This window comes from Bombina bombina, chromosome 5 (assembly GCF_027579735.1).
Source record: "Bombina bombina isolate aBomBom1 chromosome 5, aBomBom1.pri, whole genome shotgun sequence".
In the NCBI taxonomy this organism is placed as follows: Eukaryota; Metazoa; Chordata; class Amphibia; order Anura; family Bombinatoridae; genus Bombina; species Bombina bombina.
Window position 1 is genome coordinate 1,098,764,803 of NC_069503.1, and position 12,107 is coordinate 1,098,776,909.

Below are 12,107 nucleotides of genomic sequence, written 5' to 3' on the forward strand. Positions count from 1 at the left end.
GGCTACCTATGCCAAAGTCAAGATTCCGCAGTAAGCGCTACATCAAATATAAGGATTTTAATAATAAAAATAAAGTATTCTATTATGAATGTTTTTTCCTCCAAAAATACTTACATTAACTGGATTTTTAAAATTAATAAATTTAAGTGTATTACTGTTACATAAATAAAATATATTTTTTATGTTTTAAAATCCAGTAAGTGTATTTTTTTACTTAGTTATTTCCCATTGCCCGGTCTTGGTCACCTTTGGTTGCTGACTATGCAGGTTGCATAGTTAAAGACTAAACACTTTGGGGCAGATTACTATTTAACACTGCCGCTCGAATACTAACTCCACCAGAAGTAAGCTTTTTGCAAGCGTCAGGTAGCGCTTGTATTACAAGTTAAATGTAAACTGTTTTCGCACTAGCGCTAAACCGACGCGCTAAAAAGATGAAATTAGGATATCGCACGCAGGTTAACGTATTCCCCTATAGAAGTCAATGGAGCATAAAAAGTGGAAAAAAAACTAACACCCTACTCGCGTGCCAACCCATCACATATTCGTGCAAACCCATCACATATTCTCAAGTGCGCTAACCTGACATGAAAATGCAAATGTTTCACATTCCAATGTTCTTCACATAGCAGAATATGTTCTATTTATTCATAAATACATATTTTGATGGTATTTTGGTACAATATATATCTATGCAAAAGAAAATGTATCACGGTGATTGGTTCTTAACACAAGTGAACACTACAGTTATATAAATCAATCAATAAAAAGTAACTAGAACCCTAACACAATATATTCAAAGTTTCAAACCACATCAAAACACCACCATTTTCAGATGAATGTAAGTCCTTTTTAATTTAGAGTGGATGGGTAGCAGCCATTTTGACAGAAATCTTCAGGTTGGTTCCTCAAAAAGAGAAAAGGAAAACCATAGCGTGAAACTGTAAAATTTGATGATATACAGCAATACAGCTGAGCAATCCTACTCACGTTAAAGAGCATCAGTAGCTCTAAGAATTGCGCTTTATAAGAGAAACCCAGGGTAATGCAGGATACACTGTAGTGCTGGTTACAAGTTTTGTTTAAAAGGTTGCAATAGAAAAATGACAACAAATAACGTAGGGCTAGATTACAAGTGAGGCACAAATGCTTTTGCGCAAGAGATATTGGGGCATATTTATCAAGCTCCGTATGGAGTTTGATGCCCGTGTGCCCCTGAAGGCTCGCCAGAAACACAAGTTATAAAGCAGCGTTCTAAAGACCTCTGCTCCATAACCTGTCCGCCTGCTCTGAGGCGGTGGACAGACATCGCCGAAAATCAACCTGATCCAATACGATCAGGTTGATTGACACCCCCTGCTAGTGGCCGATTGTCTGCGAATCTGCAGGGGGCAGTGTTGCACCAGCTGGTGCAATGATAAATGCCGACAGCATATGCTGTCTGCATTTATCTATCTGCAGCAGACATAATCCGCAATATCGGATCATGTCCGCTCGCACTTTCTTAAATAGGCCCCATTGTTTTCGCAAGCCTTTTTCAGTCCACTAATATTTCAAGTTTGGCGAAATTGTGATTGTGCTAGTGTAATCACCATTAATCAATCCTTACCTCAATCTCAGAGTTGTGATTAATGTTTTTCCAAACAAAAAAAATTGCACAAAACACTTCAAAAATACATTACAAAGTACAGTTGCACTTATATTAACACTGTCTAATAAAAGTTATTTAAAAAAAAAATATTGCATAAAAAAGTTATAAGGGTTCAAAGATGTGAGATACCGAAGGGTATAAATGTCTATATATGAATACATATACATTCATGTATGTCATGTGTATATATGTATTTATAGACATATACTGATACACATATAAAACATTAATATATATGTAAACCTATCATGACATATAAAAGTGCAATAGAGCCCTTTGCCATAAAGTAGAAGAAAACATGATTAAACATATTTAAGCAAAATTCATATTTAATAAAGATTTTAACTATGTACTTACTGTAAATATTTCACATTTGCTAATGTGAATATGCTATGTTGTTTGCGCAATTGGTGTTAGGTTTTTTTCAATATTTTTTCTGCATTGACTTCTATGGCAAATGTGAAAATACAATGGAGTTTGAGCGGTCTCGGGGGTTTCTACTTTTTTCCCATTGATTTCTATAGGGGAAAACATGCATGTGCGCTCAAAAACTTAAGTTAATTTTTGTCACGCTATTTGGGTTACCGCTTGTGCTAAAAACTTTTTTTTTTTTTTAACTTGTAATATGAACTTAACCCGACTAGCGCAAAAATCTTAACTATAGCGGAGTTTTCGCAAATGCAAAGAAAAAAATACAGCACAACTTGCATTCTAGCCCTTAGAGTATAAGTGTACAGGCAAACACATTATTGTGTGAGAGTCTGTATACACAGCACTGCTTTCTCCATACTGTGTCTTTTAGGCTAATGCTATACCACTATTTTGACCTATTTTTAGAGATTAATTGCTGTCTATGTATTTTATGGGTGTTTCTCCCGTTATCTGTTTGGAATAGGGTTGCCACCTCAACCATGTTTTCCTAGACACTTATGAGTTACACATGCTGCAGGGTGTGCAGGGAGGAGCATGCATTGTGTTTTTGGACAGCTCTATTCATATTCCTCCCTACACACCCTGCAGCATGTGTGACTCATAAGTGTCTATGGAGCTTGAAGGGCCGTGTTTCTGGCGAGACCGCTGCTCCATAACCTGTCCGCCTGCTATGAGGCCGCAAACAGAGATCGCGTGAAATCAACCTGATCCAATACGATCGGGTTGATTGATACCCCCTGCTAGTGGCTGATTGGCCGTGAATCTGTAGGGGTGGCGTTGCACCAGCAGTTCACAAGAGCTGTTTGTTCAATGCGGAGAGCGTATTGCTCTCCGCATTCAGTGATGTTTGTCGGACATGATCCGCTGATCGGATCATGACGGACAGACATTTGTTAAATAGGCCCCAATGTATCATTTTATTTTTATTTTTTATTCACCAGAGACTCAATGTTATTTACTTGCAGCATCAGCCTAAATAACACAATATAGTGAAGGCAGAGGTATCCTATTGTTTTTATTGATGCACAAAATATGTCAGACTTTTATTTCTACATACAGCAACTGCCAGTTTGATTAATAACACAGTGCTAATACAATTTTGTGAATTGTTGAACATAAAACACAATTGTCCAATATAAAACACAAGTAGGGATGTATGTCATTTTAAGAGGTTCTCTTCTTTTTAGAAAATCCACCACAGAACATAAAGGGTAGAAAGCAAAGAATTGCCCAAGCACCAAGGGTAAAACAAAATTTGTTTGCAGGTGTGCCAACTATTGGACCTGCACCAAGGTCCCAAGAAGTCAGTCCAAAAATAATGATATAGCTGCACCACCAACTGTATTAAAACATCATGATTTTATTGTGCCACTTAAAACAGACAACGTTTCGGACCCATGTCCTTATTCATGAATAAGGACATGGGTCTGAAACGTTGTCTGTTTTAAGTGGCACAATAAAATCATAGTTAAAGAGAGGATGACGATTCAACCTCTCGAGGTGCGCTATGTGTCGAGCGATCCAAGTCCCAAACTGTAGACGAAAACGAAGCAGGCTGCTCTCTCAGAAATCCAGAAACATCAAGAGACTCCCTAGGGTGGGAACAAAGAGGCACCAAAAGAGGGTAATATCGTTTGGACAAACTTCAAAACAGCAAACAACAATGGAGCTACTCACAAGCGGAGCGGCACTAGGGGTGCCAGAAACAGCAGACCGGGACCTAATTTGTCGCCCGGCAGACAAACACTCGGCTGAACTCTCCGGGAGGTCACGAGGAACCTTTCCACCAATCCGATGAGGAATCGCATCCACACCTTCGTCTGGACGACTGTCATGATCTGGTGTACATGCGCTCAGGACACAGACCCTCGGGGCAGTGGTAGGGATTTGAAGACACCGACGCCTGACCAGGGGAAGAGTATCCTGGACGTGGATAGATGATATTCTGTGATTCATAGTTGCTAGAAGTTATTGTAGAATAAATGGAGGGTGCAACATTTGTATACAATATATTCTGACTTCACTGTGACTTATAGTTAGTTAATAGAAGTAACTGCAGGATTCAATGAGAGAAAAAATATAGCAATGTGGAATGTTCAGGCTTCAGAGTAATCTAGTAAAAGATTGACACTTAGATGCAAACTAAGGTTTGTTGCAGGTTCACAGTACATAATATTATATAAAGCTGTATGTCAGAGTTTAAGCAGAGCTGCACAGGTACTTAGACAAGCTGCAAGTTTAGGCATTAATTACTGTTTGTGCATTTAGATGCAAACTTGGTTTGTTGCTGGTTCACAGTATATAATATTAGAAAGAGCTGTATGTCAGTAATTAGCAGAGCAGCACAGGTGAAAGTTAAGTTTAAGGCATCAATTACTGTTTGAACATATATTGTAGAATCACATGAAAGCTTTTAATTGAACACATAGATGCAGAGTTCAGAATATGTTAACATATTTGCAGCAGGATATTTCAGCAATGACAACTTGTAGCAGAGAAATAGTTATAAAGTTCTGAGTAAGATGCTGTTGTAATTAGAGAGTGATGATAACCAAAAGTATGCTTGATTTATAATAAAGTTCTGAGTTTGTTAAGTAGCAGTGTCCAGGAAACAGAAAATGGAATTATTCGGATACTTGCGATTTGATGATTTTAGGCATTGGAATAGAAAATGCTGTAGGTTGAAATAGTTGGTAAATTCATACAGGAAACAGTCACAGACCTCTGTTGTTCAGGATCACAACTTCAATGTTAATGCAAAGCACATTAGACCTGAGAAGGCTTAAAAAGAGGCTGAGGTAATCAGGTGCATGAATGATTAATCAGGCAGGCAAGCAAGCTGAATGTGAATACTGCCCAAATGCAGCAGTCAGAGAAGGAAGTCTTAAAGGGATAGTGACATTAGGCTGAGATATGTTACAGATCGCCCTCCTCAAAGGCGACCTCCGGGCGCCCAACACAATCCAAAAGGAGAGAGAACAAAAATGATATGGAGTACCGGTAGTAGGTGTATGGAGGTAGTGAGTCCAATCGGAAATCAAGAAAGGAGGGTTGGAAATCTCTTGAAAAAGTTGAATGACGAAGTAAAGGCCATGTAATTCATGCATCAAAAGATCTTGACAATGATGAGAGCAAAACTTGAAGTCAACTTGTTTGTAGTCATCGTGAGAATGCATGAATGTAACATACAATGAGCTTCCTACCACAGAATCATCCTGAGGGTAGATAGGCGGATGTTCTTCATGATAGATGACCATGTACATAGCCAATTAAAAGGCAGCCAGTCCTAGAGAAATGAATAGGCTTTCCTCAGCTTCAGAAATAGAGATGCAGCATTCTGGATTGATAACCAGATTAAGCACCTTTGGGTCAGAGATTTGAGTATCCTCAGAATTAACCTCTTGGCTGAGGATTAGATATACTCCAAAAGAAAAAGCTATAGCCACTTCTAACGCAATAGCAGGGCTTTCTTCAAAATAGGAGATAGGAGTGTAGAGTGCAAAATTTGTCCAGTTCTTGCCATCTTCTAATTCAATATGAAATGTCTCCTTACTGGATTCAGAATCAAAAGTGTTCTCACTAAGAACAGGTATATGAATGTCCACACCAGGGCAAGGTTCAGGAATACCCACATCTGGGCAAGGTTCAGTCATATCCTCAGTAGGATCAGGTGAAGGAATGCCCATGCCAGGGCAAGGTTCGGAAGTACCCACATCTGGGCAAGGTCCCGGAATATCCTCAATAGGATCAAGTGTAGGAATGTCCTCACCAGGGCAAGGTTCAACTATAGAGAAAGAAAAAGAACCCACTTTAGAGCCAGGAACCATACTCTCTTCTGAGCAGAGGGCAAGGCTTTCTTCAGGGTTCATAAACGAAGAATTAACAAGACCCACTTTAGAGCCAAGAACCATACTCGCTTCTGAGTAGAGGGCATGGCTATCTTCAGGGTCAAGTATTATTACACCCATTTCTGGGTTAAACAAAGGAATACCCATACCAGGGTCAAAAACAGGAGAATCCACCTTGATGTCAGGTTTAGTAGTATAATCATGGAAAACAGGAACAGGAATGGGCACTGGGGAATCTTCTTGAAGAACTTTTGTACAAGTTTCAGGTTCAAGAATGTCCACTTGCGAACTTGGTTCAAAGTTGTCCTCACAGGATTCAGTATCAGGAATTCCTGTACAGGAAACTGATGTAGTAGAAAATGTAGGTTGATGCAAAGTATCTCCCAAGGGAAACAATTTCTTAAATGCAGTAACAGAAGAATTTTGAGAAGGTGAAGGGTACTGAAATATGCCACACTCAGGTAGATGCGGAGGAATTGTGACACAAGATTCTGACTGAGAAGTTATCTGGAGTTCAGCAGGCATGCTTATTTGAGTTTGAATATCAGAGCTAAATTCTCCAGGGATTATCTCTGGTAAACTGAAAGGTTGTATATCTGGAACAGAATTATCTTTTGCTTCTAGCACAGGGTTTACAGGTATTGAGGCAGCATGAGGGGAATGCAAGAAATCAATAGTTGGAAACAGTTTTTGTAGTTGTTGTAGAGTCTGAGAAGAGATACCATTAGATGCTTTAAGAACAGACTGATAGTGACTATAGACATCATCCAGCTTGGTGTTGACAGTGTCAGGAGGCAAGAGAGGGTCTGGTACAACAGAAACTAAAACAGGAGAATCAGGCTGAGTTTCCTCTTTGCACTTCTGATTTTTTGTTGGCAGAAGGATTTTCTTCTTCTTCTTTTTTTTCTTAGAGAGCTTAGATTTCTTCCCAGTATGAGGCTTCTTAGGTTGCTGCCATTGTGGCTTGTAGTAAGGTTGAGAACAGAAATCCTCTTCATCACTGGATGCATAATTCTGATGTGATAAATCAGCATGGTAGTTGAGGGGACCTTTTCTCCAAACAGCAGTCTGTAAACCAGATGTCTTTTCTTGCAGCTCTGAATCTGTCCAATCCAACGAATCCATGGTAATATCAGAAATAGGAAGATCAGTATTTCCATGAGAGGTTTCATGATGGGAGCTGTCTGTATCTTCCATATTATAAATATAACAACCAAGGATGTCATTATAGCCAATAGGTTGAGGTTTTGTCTGAGTTTGTGGCGAATTAAAGTTGCGCTCATACCAGTCTAATGCCAGTTCAGCTGGATCTGTGAAGTCATCCCCCATGTTGACATATTCAGACTCAGAATCTGTATCACCAGGAAAGGAATTACAAACAGGAGGAGTAGATGGTTTTCTGGAACATTAGTCATGTCTCTTTAAATCTTTAAAGGTCTGAAATTTTTCTGCTGAATCTATGAATGCATCCTCTTCAGTTACATAGTCAGACTCAGAATCAGTTTCACCAAAATGGAAATCACGAACATGAGGAACAGATGAAATTCTAGACTAGTGGTTCTGTCTCTTTAAATCTTTGAAAGCCTGATTTTTTTCTGCTGAAGCTATGGTTAAATCCTCTTCATTTTCATAGTCAGATTCAGGATCAGTTTCACCAAAATGGTAAGCACGAAATTGAGGAACAGATGACATTTTAGAAAAGTGGTTCTGTCTCTTTAAATCTTTAAAAATCTGATTTTTTTCTGCTGAAGCTATGGTTAAATCCTCTTCATTTTCATAGTCAGATTCAGGATCAGTTTCACCAAAATGGTAACCACGAACATGAGTAGAGGATTGTCTAGAATGGGAGTACTGTGTCTTTAAATTTTTTAAAGTTTGAAAATCTTCTGTTTTTCCTTTAGGGATTGCTTGGGTCTGAGTTATGTTGTAATTTTTTATTTTCCTTTGAGGGTCGGTGCATCCACTACCACTGCGGATCCCTTTTTTAGGCATTAACATTCTGTCATGATCCGGTGTACATGCGCTCAGGACACAGACCCTCGGGGCAGTGGTAGGGATTTGAAGACACCGACCCCTGACCCGGGGAAGAGTATCCTGGACGTGGATTGATGATATTCTGTGATTCATAGTTGCTAGAAGTTATTGTAGAATAAATGGAGGGTGCAACATTTGTATGCAATATATTCTGACTTCACTATGACTTATAGTTAGTTAATAGAAGTAACTGCAGAATTCAATGAGAGAAAAAATATAGCAATGTGGAATGTTCAGGCTTCAGAGTAATCTAGTAAAAGATTGACACTTAGATGCAAACTAAGGTTTGTTGCAGGTTCACAGTACATAATATTATATAAAGCTGTATGTCAGAGTTTAAGCACAGGTACTTAGACAAGCTTCAAGTTTAGGCATTAATTACTGTTTGTGCATTTAGATGCAAACTTGGTTTGTTGCTGGTTCACAGTATATAATATTATAAAGAGCTGTATGTCAGTAATTAGCAGAGCAGCACAGGTGAAAGTTAAGTTTAAGGCATCAATTACTGTTTGAACATATATTGGAGAATCACATGAAAGCTTTTAATTGAACACATAGATGCAGAGTTCAGAATATGTTAACATATTTGCAGCAGGATATTTCAGCAATGACAACTTTAGCAGAGAAATAGTTATAAAGTTCTGAGTAAGATGCTGTTGTAATTAGAGAGTGGTGATAACCAAAAGTATGCTTGATTTATAATAAAGTTCTGAGTTTGTTAAGTAGCAGTGTCCAGGAAACAGAAAATGGAATTATTTGGATACTTGTGATTTGATGATTTTAGGCATTGGAATAGAAAATGCTGTAGGTTGAAATAGTTGTTAAATTCATACAGGAAACAGTCACAGATCTCTGTTGTTCAGGATCACAACTTCAATGTTAATGCAAAGCACATTAGACCTGAGAAGGCTTAAAAAGAGGCTGAGGTAATCAGGTGCATGAATGATTAATCAGGCAGGCAAGCAAGCTGAATGTGAATACTGCCCAAATGCAGCAGTCAGAGAAGGAAGTCTTAAAGGGATAGTGACATTAGGCTGAGATATGTTACAGATCGCCCTCCTCAAAGGCGACCTCCGGGCGCTCAACACAATCCAAAAGGAGAGAGAACAAAAATGATATGGAGTACCGGTAGTAGGTGTATGGAGGTAGTGAGTCCAATCGGAAATCAAGAAAGGAGGGTTTGAAATCTCTTGAAAAAGTGTGAATACTGCCCAAATGCAGCAGTCAGAGAAGGAAGTCTTAAAGGGATAGTGACATTAGGCTGAGATATGTTACACGACCGAACAGCCAATCCACATTCAGCTTTGACACACACCTTTCTCCCCATCGATAACTCCGTAAGCACTTGGCCAGGACAAAGCGGCAACTCACATCAACAGCCAAAATCCACCGGATACAGGGAACAGGGCGGAAAAAAAATGGAAAAAGGACTCCAAAGGGGGTATACTTAAAACTATTTATTAAAAGTTTATAAGAAACAAACAACGCGTTTCTCGGCTACACAGAGCCGTTTCATCAGGCTATAGTGATCTAGTACACACCTGCAGTATATAAACCCCTCTGGACCAATCAAAATGCAGTTTTTTCGACACTCCCCTATTATTCATGATCTCATATCCCTAATATACATACTATATGTTTATAAAGTTGATGTTGATTATTAGCAGTTTATAAAACACAAATACAATAATCATTATGGTTAAATGCAGAATTATCTATGTTAAGCCCATTTTTAATGGCTCACCAGCTATCAGGGCTGCATAACCATACCATCCTATAACTGGTAAATAATACACAAGCGTTATCACTCTAATACATATTGGATGAGCCGTACAGAGAATTATTAAAATTTGTACATCTCCAAATTGTTCTAATACATATTATATGGACTATATATACAAATATAGAAATCTATAAATTTCAAATATTGAGACACATCATTCTCTTCCCATAAATATTATTCAGTACCTAATGCAATTATTACCTATAAAAAAACCTTTGACCAAAATGAATCATATTTATACAATTAAAATTAAATACTGTTATATAAAACTATAAAAACCACCTAATCACCTCTCCTACTCAACAAGCTCTCATCATCAGTTCTATACTACTACGACTGAGGATTTTATTGGTTCCAAATCACAGTGCTTGAAATTATTTTTAAGTTATTTATTGAAAAGCAGCCAAATCGACATTCATATTAAGACCTACTGGATATAGCGTCTGAAGTCTGTATATCCAGAAGGTCTCTCTCTGTCTAAGTCTGAAAAAGCGGTTATAAAGTTCTGATTTGGGGATGTGTTCTATGGGAGTGATCTTAAAACAATTTAAATCCCCATTGTGTTTCTGATGACAATGTGTGGGTACACTGTGTGATTTGAAATTATTTTTCATATTTCTATGGTGTTCTGACCACCTGGCACTAAGGCGCCTACAGGTACGTCCTATATATTGACACCCACAAAAACAGGAGAGTAGGTATATGACATAATTTGATGCACAAGTCATCTTACATCCAATTGGATACATTTTATTTGTAGTGTTGGATTGAAAAAAAGAACTATTGTGCGTAATATAGTCACACATCTTACATTTTTATTGTTACATTTAAAGCTACCCTTTTTTGCTTTTATGTGTATATTATGAGTATTTTTATTTATATCCATATTGTTATTTAAATTTGTTTGTACTGACCTCCTTTTTACACTATTTTGCTAGGTGCTAATAAACTTTTTAAGTTTGGTGCCTTTTTAAACACAATGGTGGGCTTATTTTCTATCACACTCCCAAGTATTGAATCTTTTTTGAGAATATTCCAATGTCGATAAATCACCTGTTTAATAGTCTCATAATTACATTATTATATTCAGTTATAAACATTGCACCACTATTTTTTTGTAAGTGATGAATTTGATCAATTTCAAAAAGGAATTAAAAATAAAAATAATCTTTTTGGAAATGAGAGACGTGCCCTAGAAACTTTAAGAAGCGATCAGTCGATTGTCATAAGGCAAGCAGATAAAGGCGGTGGGATCGTGATACAGGACCTAACAGATTACCTGACAGAAGCCAGGAAGGTCCTAGATGATACAAATTACTATACCAAATTAACATTTGATCCCACCTCCAAGTTCCTAGTCATTCTAAAAGATTTAGTGGAATATGCATATAAAGAAGGAATTGTAATAAAAAAAGAAAAAGACTATTTGATTCCTGACGAACCAAATCGGGCATTTTATTATCACCTCCCGAAATTACATAAAAATCCCAAATGTCCTCCCGGTCAGCCTATTATATCGGGAATAGGGGGTTTGACTGACAATGCCTCTTCCTACGTAGATTACTTTCTACAGAGATATGTAGTAGGGTTAGAATCTTATATCCGAGACTCGTCAGATATAATTCAAAAACTAGAAAAAGTGATCATCATGCGTGATCTTATCTGGATCACGTGTGACATCCAAGCATTATACTCTAATATACCGCATAAATAATAAGTGAGGGGAACGGCCATGGGTACCAGGTTCGCCTCAAGTTACGGTAATCTATATATGGGGTCATTCGAACAAAGTTACATATATGACTCCATATATGGGATGAACCTGGTATTCTATGGCCGTTATATAGATGATTTAATCCTCGTGTGGAGAGGTAACATTTCATCAGCAGAGGAATTTGTGGAACATTTGAATAGAAATGATAGAGGTTTAAAATTCACTAGTTTTATAGATATTAAAACTGTGGTCTTCCTTGACCTAAATCTGACATTTGAAGATGATAAGATTATCTCCAGTACACACTTTAAAGGTGTAGACTGCAATAGTTACCTTGATTTTACAAGCAGTCCCTACTACCCATGGAAGAAAAATGTGCCCTACGGGCAATTTAAAAGGGTCCGTAGGAATTGCAGTAGACTATCTGATTATGAAACACAAGGACAAATCCTTAAAGAGAGATTCAAAGAGAAAAAATATCCCCAACAGATTATTAATAATGGATTTGAAAGGGCTAAGAAGGATAATAGAAACTTATATTTTCAATCCAATAAAACTAATAATCAAATACAAAAAAATAGTGGTGCAATGTTTATAACTGAATATAATTGTAATTATGAGACTATTAAACAGGTGATTTATTGA